Below are 9,591 nucleotides of genomic sequence, written 5' to 3'. Positions count from 1 at the left end.
TAATGAGCTCCCCGGGAGAGGATCGGTAGTTAGCTGAAGCAACAGTGGACTCTGCTTCCCGATAAAGGTTACATACCTCAGAGGGAAAATGTCACAGTGTGAGGTCTGAGGGAGGGCGGACAGCGTTTCGCTCGCCTGTCTTTGGCAGAATATTCTGAGATTCTGTCAAGATGAGGTGGCAAGTTCTTTTTGGAGATGTCTTCGCTGACAGCCAACTTTTTTTTTGATTGAGTCATCAGTCAAAAAGTGAGAAGGGAAAAAAAGCGTCACATGAAGCGGGACTGAAAGGACTAAAAAGCGATAATCATTCATTTTGTTGATGACAGCCTTCTTCCAGTGGTGGGCGGTCAAGGCCCTCAAGGCCTTCTCTGCTGGCCTAACAATCAGGAAATCATCATCTTATTTTATCCTAGTATTGTATTTTTAGGTGAGAGTTTTTATCCAGTCATAATTCAGCTAGCTTGTGTTGCCAGGCAGATTTCACAATACCAGTAGCACACACTAGTCATCCGAGGCATTCAGATAAAATCGTGCAGGCGCCTGTTCTGTGTCTCAAGGGGGCTTTTACAGTTGATAGACAGTTGTGATAGCCAATCAGATCACGAGTTGGTTACAGTGAGCCTTCTCGCTTCCCTTACGTTGAAGGTTTTGTGATTGGCTACTCACTCGTGAGGGGACGGTGCTATGCCGAATCAACACACCGTCAGTCGTAACTGGCGACCGTTCGAAAATCTAAAATATATTCTTGCTTTTTTAAACCACAATGCCCGAAGGAGGGAGTAGTGTGGATTTAATTGCAGATACGCTTGCGAGGCCATTTTCAAGACGGACCTTTCAAGAGAAGCTGCTTGTCCAACACTCAGTAGTATGTAAGTCTTTCTATATGTTATTTCTCCAGCTGTTGTGTCATAAATATGAGGGGGATTTATTCAAGTTGGACTAAGTACGACTTCCCCCGAGGCCTTCGTGTGAAATCCACTGATTATTATTTCGGGTTCTCAGAGTGGCGACCCACATTTTGAATTTTTGAATATTCAGCCTTAAAATATTTCTACTGGAGATATTCATTTTTAACAGCTGCATTCTTCACCGTGCAAAGGTGGCACACACGCAATTTCATATGAAGTAGGCTTACTTTGCTTGACAATTAGAATGAAATCATCTTTCATCTGTCATAAGTGCATCAATATCAGGCGTCAAATCCTGAGTAACAGTCAATTTTATTTAAGTGATAAGTTGTCATTAAATAGTCGTAAGTGCGCACACGGGTGGACACAATTGCAGCAAGAGGTACTTTCTTTGAAAAATTGTAATTAATATGTTCTCTCCATTACTGTCCTTATTAAGACATCTGGTGTTAGTCTTAGCTAGATGAGGTAAACTTTGAAAAGAAGATGCAAGGCATGTCCTCATAGTAGTCGACATCAGGCAGATTTATGAAGTGAAACTAAAAAATGACCACAAAAATCAATTACCTATGTAGCCAAAACATTTATGTCGTCTTCATGTTTGTGTCACTCTTGAAACTTTGTGCTTTATTATCACACAGCAGAAGTTTTAAGACATGTTTAGCCAAGGCGTATGCAGGCCTTGTGTGTGTGTGCGTGTGTGGGGGTGAGTGCGTGTGCGCGTATAGAAGCAAGGTGAAGGCGGAATATCATCAGTAACCATCTGTAAAACCCATTAAGCCCATTAGAATAGAACATAGAGTCTCGCTTGGCCGTCCTTTTATTAAAGTCTTTTTGTTATTTGGACACCTTGCTTTATCTCTTCCTACTTATTAAGCTCTCACGTATGGTGAACTAAAGAGACAAAAACTGCCCGACGCTTAGATTTGTGCGAGCCGAGAACAACAATGGGAAAAGTAAAAGCCCCATCTGCCTATACTAATGGAACGAGTGGCAAACACTAATGAATCTCTTACCCTCTCTTTACCGCTCTTCAACCTGACATGTTTTCTCTCTCTCTCTCTCTCTCTCTCTCTTCTCCCTGGGTGCCCTTAAAAGCACCGTTGCCAGAACCCTGCAGCCAAGGATAAACCATGACCATCAGAAATGTTTGAGCGCAACACTGTTGTTTTCATGCATGTTGACAAGTCATTCTCTTTAATAATGTGTGGGGGGGGAAAAAAACAAGCCTCTCCCTTTTCTTGAGGTACCAAATAACTAAATAGACGAGCAGGCCAAGACGAAGAAACTACGGTCTTACTCTGTCATCAGAATCTGTTAACGTATCGTACCAAATTATTGATTTACTAGTAAGGTAGGCTTCCCTAATGTGTGTGAAGAGAGGTTGGTCCGGCCTTCAAGAGTTTGGACATCTCATAGACTCAAAAGCACACCTGCGGAATACTAATAGCATTGCTTGTTTCTTCTAATTTTTCTGCCTTTGTTATGTTAACTTTACGGGTGGACAAATAATAAACAGAAACACACTTACACTTCTCATGAAAGGTCCGTCTTGAAAATGTCCTCGCAAGTGTATCTGCAATTAAATCCACACGTTTACCTCCTTTGGCCATTGTGGTTAAAAAAAACAAAACAAGAATATATTTTAGCTTTTTGAACGGTTGCCAGTAACGACTTTCAGGTGTGTTGATTCCGCCTTGCGCTGCCCCCTCACGAGTGCGTATCCAATCACAAGACATGTTCGTAAGGCCATCGAAAAGGCTCACTGTAACCAACTCGTGATCTGATTGGCTATCGCAACTGTCTATCAAATCTGAAATCCGAGCGACATTGACAGAACAGATGCCCGCACGATTGTATCTCGGACAAATCGTGCAAGCTACTGGTATTGTGAAATCTGCCTGGCAAGACGAGCCAGCGCAAAAACGATTGGATAAAAACTTTCAGCTAAAAATGCAACACTAGGATATAAATGACATCAATGTGAAGAATATGATTATTCATTTTCTTGATTATGTCAGGCCAGCAGAGAAGGCCTTGAAGTCCTTGACTGCCCACCGCTGAACTTTAGTAGCCGTGGTTGAGTGGTGTAATGGACAGGCCATCAACAATCGGACTTGGCATGTGTGGGTTTAAATCCCACCAATTCAAAAGATGCATTGAATTGTTCCACTTTAAAATATGCTGAGGTCCACACCCTGCGTTGGCTGCCAATCAACTGCCGGGCACTGTACCGTGCATACAAAGTAGTTCACGACACGCCGGTCATAACTTTTAAATGTCATACAGCAAACATAAATATTTAAAAATGACTCCAAGCCAAGACTATAAACAAAACAATCAAATAAAAAGCAGTAAGACTGCGAGTATGAGCAACAACAAACTTTAATGATATAGCGGACTCGGGCACAAAACTATCGAGCGCTGTGGCGGAATCGGAGAAGAAGTGACGCCGATTACAGGACAAATTTAACATGTCAGGGAGAAATGTTTCGATCGGTAACATCATTCAAAGAGGCGTAGCAAAAGGAATAAAGTCGAATAAAGATAGCTTGTGAGTAATTTTGAGACAGAACCGTTCCATGACATATTGCGTGTACTCCAGAAAGCTTCTGTGAGATAAACTCAGCGTACAATTTTGAGTTTTGTACCCCCTTTGACAGGACACATGTGGAGCAGATACAACACCCGATGAGCGTCTGGATGCGAGAGATGGACAATTTTGTTTTTACAGACTGACAGGCCTGGTTAAGGTACGGTAAACATGAACTCATGAGCTGTGGGCAAAACATCGCCAAGTTTATGTTTCATTTATGTAGAATGTTGTTCACTCGTCTTGCTGACGGCGTATTTTTGAGAAAAACAGCTTGCTTTGATGTGAAATGTTGATGATTGGCTGTGGCGCTACGCTAGTGTGGTGAAAGTTTCAGATGGAGATGGAGATATTTTGTTGGTATCCGTTCAGCCTGTACTTTTTTTTTTTCCTTTTTGTGGTTAGCGATAAGGCTTCGATGCACTGTTGACTTGCTCACCGTGCTTTTGATGTGATGGGGTTTTTACGTGGGCAGATGGGAGGGGGGTGGGTTTTAAACTCTGACCCTGACAAAAGGGGCCAAGTGCTTTCGCTTTTAAAGTCGCTCAAAGCGGCTGTCGTCTTTTTGCAAGAGAGCCAGTTGAAAAATAATTGTCATAGCTGTAAATGGGTGAAACAACCACAATTTTATATCGCATTTTCTGCAAGTCGATGGGCTATACCAGCTTCTCAATTATTTTCTGTTTTGCCCCCCCTAGCCACCCACTCTCCGCTGCAACTATAAGTAATAGCATTTTTCTTGCAAAACAAACCAACACCGTGGAGTTAACATTTGCTGCACACAATGGGCTATGAGTGCGTCACTGCCACCTACTGGAGTGGATGTGCAATTGCACTTTATTGTAGTACAGCGAAAAAAAGCATGTTCCCCAGGTTCACCCCCACCACCCCCTCAACATTGGGGGCCCGCCCCACTATTTGAGAACCACTGTGCATTTCTACATGTGGACGTATTCTTACGCTCTGCTCATTATTGCATTTATATTCGGCATAATGCTTTGATTTGTAGTTTTATTCATCTCCCAAACAATCCCATACTCTTGTCCCACCTCCAGGTTGTGCGAGCCGCTGGCCATGCAACAGAGGGTCCATTTATATCCTCTGCGCCATGCTGACGATAATCTCAGGTTGTGCCTGCTTATGGTAGCAAAAAAGACCCTCGTAAACAAACCGTCGTGGATTCCAGTGGGCCCAAAGCTTGCAATATCCAAGTGAGTGGCGAAACCGACGATAGTTGACGGTGCGAATCCGGTGTGATTTAGTGGCGTCATGAAGGACAATGCTTCACTGGAGCCCGGTAGAGAAATGAGAATTGTGGAAATGGGCGGAGGCAATGAGGAATATGAGGATAGGGGTGAACTAAAAAGAAGGGAAGAAAGATTACTACGGGAGATGGAGGCCGGAGGATATGGATTGGGTCGCGGTCGGCCAAGGCATCCTGAGATATGGCAGATGGAGGTTTTTTTTTTTTTATTTTTTTTTTTTATGATCGCCACAGGGATGAGCTTGTGGCAGGTCTGTCTGTGGGAGGATGACACGGATAAACTGCCAATTTAATGTAAGACATAGCGCTTAACTCTAATAACACCATGATGCTTTACGGGGCAGCATACAGAACCGATGGTAAACTGGTTATTAAGCCGCAGGAACAACTCGGCCACCACATCCAATAGATGGTGCTGTGGTGAAAAGAGCTTGCTTGTTAAGTCGTTTTTAGGTGATCAACTATCTTCACAAGTGTGTTAAACTATATTTCTAGCAGACAAAAAAAAACCAAAACGTATTTTAATCTCCATCAGGGGTGCAAAATGCGACAACCTGTTTGTTTCAAGATAATGTGCGTTGATTTTTGCTCTTCCTCCAACTGAATTCATGGTGCTGATTATTCCGCATTTATTTCGGCTTATTTAAACTCGAGCCAAGTGCTAACACGCTGACAGAGTGGTAGACACCGACATGCTCACAGCGGTACGCGTCCACATCCTGCATGTGCAAATGTCAGGTCATTAATTGAGTTTCAGTTTCCTCCCGTCTAATTGGATCATTGTGAGTAAAGCAGCCCAGTATAGATTCTTGCACATTCTGCTCTTCCACTTTCTTGTAATATACTAAATAGGCAATCTAGATAAGAGCCTCGTGTCCAATTACAGCTACTACCAATAGAGGGCAGTAGTGTCGAGTTTGTGTTACATGGTGAAAACGATTCCCATCATTTCCTGCTCCTGTCCAGAATGACTCCCACTCCCGTACCGCTCCCACTTTGGAGGTCAGCTACATTAAAATAAATTAAACGGTAGGCATGAACATTTTGGCATTCCCTCGTTTTTATGGTCACAAATGCTCTCGCGAACCTGATTCCTGAAAAAATGTCAGCCTCTAGTTTGTATTATTGCGCGTGTGTGTCGAGTACTTTGAACTAAAAAGTGTGCAAATAATTACGTTTTTTTAAATGCCATTGCTGTGGGAGGTAATATGGACCCCAAATATGTCATGTTGCGTTTTAGTTGATTTGCTTCCGATTGCATAGGCCCTTTTTTCTTGACTGTCTCGTTAAGTTTCAAGTCTACCTGTTCTTGTCAGATCGGTCCCTTGTGTCAAGTGTACCAATCAGCTCCCCCATGCACTTGTGTTTCTCGTTTTCACATCAGTTGGCTTCGATTTAGTCCTGTGCTTTCTTTCGATCCTTGTTGGTGCAGAGTTTCCTGTCTCAAATCTTACAAAAGAGACGGTAAATATATATTAAAAAAATTATATGATTTGATCCAAATATATCCGTAAGTATATTTGATTTTTTTTTGGATAATTAACAAAGATGAATCCTGCATCTATATTTATGGAATACTTTACCTCTTTGTTTGGTCGTTTAATTTTTTGTTTTTTTCCAGATTATATCCAGGCATTATTTGAAAATCATTCGGTATATCATGATTGCGCCCTGCATTGTTTTACTGAGAAAATGTAATTGAAAAGGAAGTCAAAGGATTGGAGACATAACAAACCGATTCTAAGACATTGGTTGTCACCCACAAAAAAAAATAACTTGCATCATGCATATTCGGTATGTTGGCTGTACAAGTAAAGCAGCCAGTGTGTGGGTTGAAACACGTACATTGGGTCCAAGTATGTTTGGGTTGGTGTAGCGCTCTTGGCGGTCTTTATATGTTGACTTAAAATATTTATATTTGCCTCTCGGTCTGAGAACGTGAGAATTTTTACTTCAGCATCATACAATAACAAATGCAGCAAAAGTTTTATTGGAAAGTGAAATTTCTGGGAACAAATGCCTGTGGATTACACACACGTTTTAGTGTGTTTGCGTGTGTGTGTGTCTGTCTATCCATGTGTCTGTTTCAATTATTTCCTCACGATCCTGGCTGACTACTGTTGCGTTGTAGGCACAACCAGCACCACATCAAAGTGAACCGGGCCCGCAAGGACATATTTAAAAATCAATGAAGTCTTGGATGTGGCTAAAAAATTTATATCTTTCTTTCTCTGTCTCCGGCACACAGACACACACTCGCGCACACGCAGGTTCATCAGTTACGAGTCGCCGCCCGGAAACATGTTCACACAATGCTGCTAGTCTCATGGTACTAATGTGTTAAATTGTTCCAAAACCAAAAGGATATCTGACCCAACATGGCCAAGGTTGGTCAAATGTCAAATCAGTTGTCATGAACATTTTCACCTTAATCCAAACCTTGTAAATCAAAGCAAAACTCGGACAAGTTATCCGTGCTTGCAGGAAAAGTTTTCAGTCTTAAGATTTGTAAATCTACCGATTTTAATTACCATGTTCCGGATTTGGATTTTTCTTTCACCACTAGGGGCGCTCTATGGTTCCGAAAATACGCTAAATAAATATATATTTTTTTCTCTTAGGTCTGTTCTGTTTTAATTAGCAAAGTTGTTGCCGTGTTAAAAGGACTGTGACTCACGTCTGAATGTATACTTGGAGCTGTTCTATGAGTGAGCCGTTGTTTAAGCGTTACATCGCAAATACGTGAGGGCGTCACTTCGATGAATTTCACAACCGGCATATGCCAAATAAAAATCAAACTCACAGTTGCTATGATGACAATGACTGCAGTTGTGAGCGGCGTGTTCAATATTCTTCAGCTGCTCAAGCGCCTGTCATTTTTTTGGGGGGGGGAGAGAATTCGAGAATGAACTCGAATAAAAAAAAAAACAAGAGCAACAAAATCAAGTGGCAGACGTGTTGAAAAAGTGGGGGGAGAAAAGAAAGATAGTGGCAGACAGCATTTATCAGGATATCAACAGGAGATCACTAATTTCATGTTGAAATGTTATTACTGGGAGGAAATGGAAGCTACAAAGTCATCAAATGCAAATTCTGACATAGGAATACTATTACACTGTATTATTATTGTGACTTTGTCAATAACAGTGGAACTCATGAAGATTTCTAAATGTCACACACAGCTTGAGGTCTGAGGCTTTCATCATTTCTCACATCCTCGCTTGAGTATTTAATATAGCAAGGAGTTGGCTTTATCTTTGCAGGTGTTCACTTGGGTGCTGCTGTAAATTCGGATTTTTATTTTTTTCACTACTGAGCGCTCCTCTAGGATGAAACATAACACATTTACGGCCATTGTGTGGCGTAGATGACCGGGAGCAAGTGTTGCGGTGTTTGACGGTAAAATCATTGTGTTTGCACGATAATCAAGTGGGGTCAGAGGCCGTCTGCAATGTTTGCGTGCCACCTAATTGCGTTCATGTCCTACTGAGAACATTTGTGTGCATTGCTCTACATTGGCGAGGGAATTTATTTGAAACTATGTGCAACATCAGGTTTATATTTGGACGAGTAGTATTTTTTTATTTTATTTTTTTTACGGCAATTGCAGTTATTTTGCCGTGACGTTTCGGAAGTTTTGTTAGGGCTTGTTGGCTAATTAATCTGGTCAACAACACATTTTTAATCAGAGATGACTTCATGCGTCCTTTAACGTATTTTTGACGCTGATTTATTTATTTATTTCTTCACATCAGGTTTTTGAGATATTTTCTATTTTTGTTTTTAAGTTTGTCCTATAAAAGCTTGCATATTGCAGATTTTTTTTTTTTAGAAAAATATTCCACCTTTTTTTTAATCAAATCCTTAATTCATGAATATGATAAAATGCAAAATATGACTGCATTACAAATTATTATTATTGTGAATATTGTGAATATTATGATTATTATTACTATTTTGTTAATTATTATTATTATTATTATTATGATTATCATTATTATTATTATTATGCGCTTGAGAAAAAAATTAAGGCAGCTTTCGAATAAGCAAAAAAAAAAAAATCACCTAGAAAGGTTTGCTTGTATCTTTGATTAAAAAAATGTAAACATTATCTGGCCAGTTTTATTTCGCTTTATGTTTTGCAAATTTTTGGGCCATTTTAACATGTCTCTACTTCCAGTCCAAATAATTTGCTTGACCTATGACTCAGTTTTATACATATTAAAATATTTTAATAGCACTCTTATTGTGTGCGAATATGTTTGCATGTGTGTGTGCGTGTATATGTGTGTTGACGCACGTTCGGGGGGGGGGGGTGCAATGCGGTCTTCAGTCACACACACGACTAATTAGGTCACCCAAATGTGAAGATATTACAACTTACGTGCCAATGTCATGCATGAATTCCAGCGAGTCTAAATTTTTTTTTTCCGCATGTCATGCACGGCGTACTCGGACGTGCGCTCCTATTTAGCCTGATTTTGATGCAAATTAGGGATTCAGCAAGGATTCCATCTGACCTTTGACCTCATGGCTTCCAGTGTGGTTTATAGTTTATACTTCCATCAGCAGTTTCTTTTACTTTTTTTTTTTTTTTTAATCACCACCCAGGATCTTCTCAAATAACATCTTGGATACAACTTTGCTTGTGGGCACTCTGGCTTTACTGTACCTGCAAAAGTGAAACGAACCTTATTGCTATTCGTGCTTTCTGCTGCCAAATGGCCTTTAATTATTCAGCTGAATAAATTACCTATAAAGCAGAGAGTGGAGTCATGGCATGCCAGGAGGGAGTAGGCCTGTCAGCTTCAAAGGGCCAGAACCTG

The sequence above is a fragment of the Idiotropiscis lumnitzeri genome, chromosome 5 (genome assembly GCF_059441095.1).
Source record: "Idiotropiscis lumnitzeri isolate Australia: NSW breed Sydney's pygmy pipehorse chromosome 5, RoL_Ilum_1.0, whole genome shotgun sequence".
In the NCBI taxonomy this organism is placed as follows: Eukaryota; Metazoa; Chordata; class Actinopteri; order Syngnathiformes; family Syngnathidae; genus Idiotropiscis; species Idiotropiscis lumnitzeri.
The sequence above is the reverse complement of the archived record's forward strand: the minus strand, read 5'-3'. Positions refer to the sequence as shown.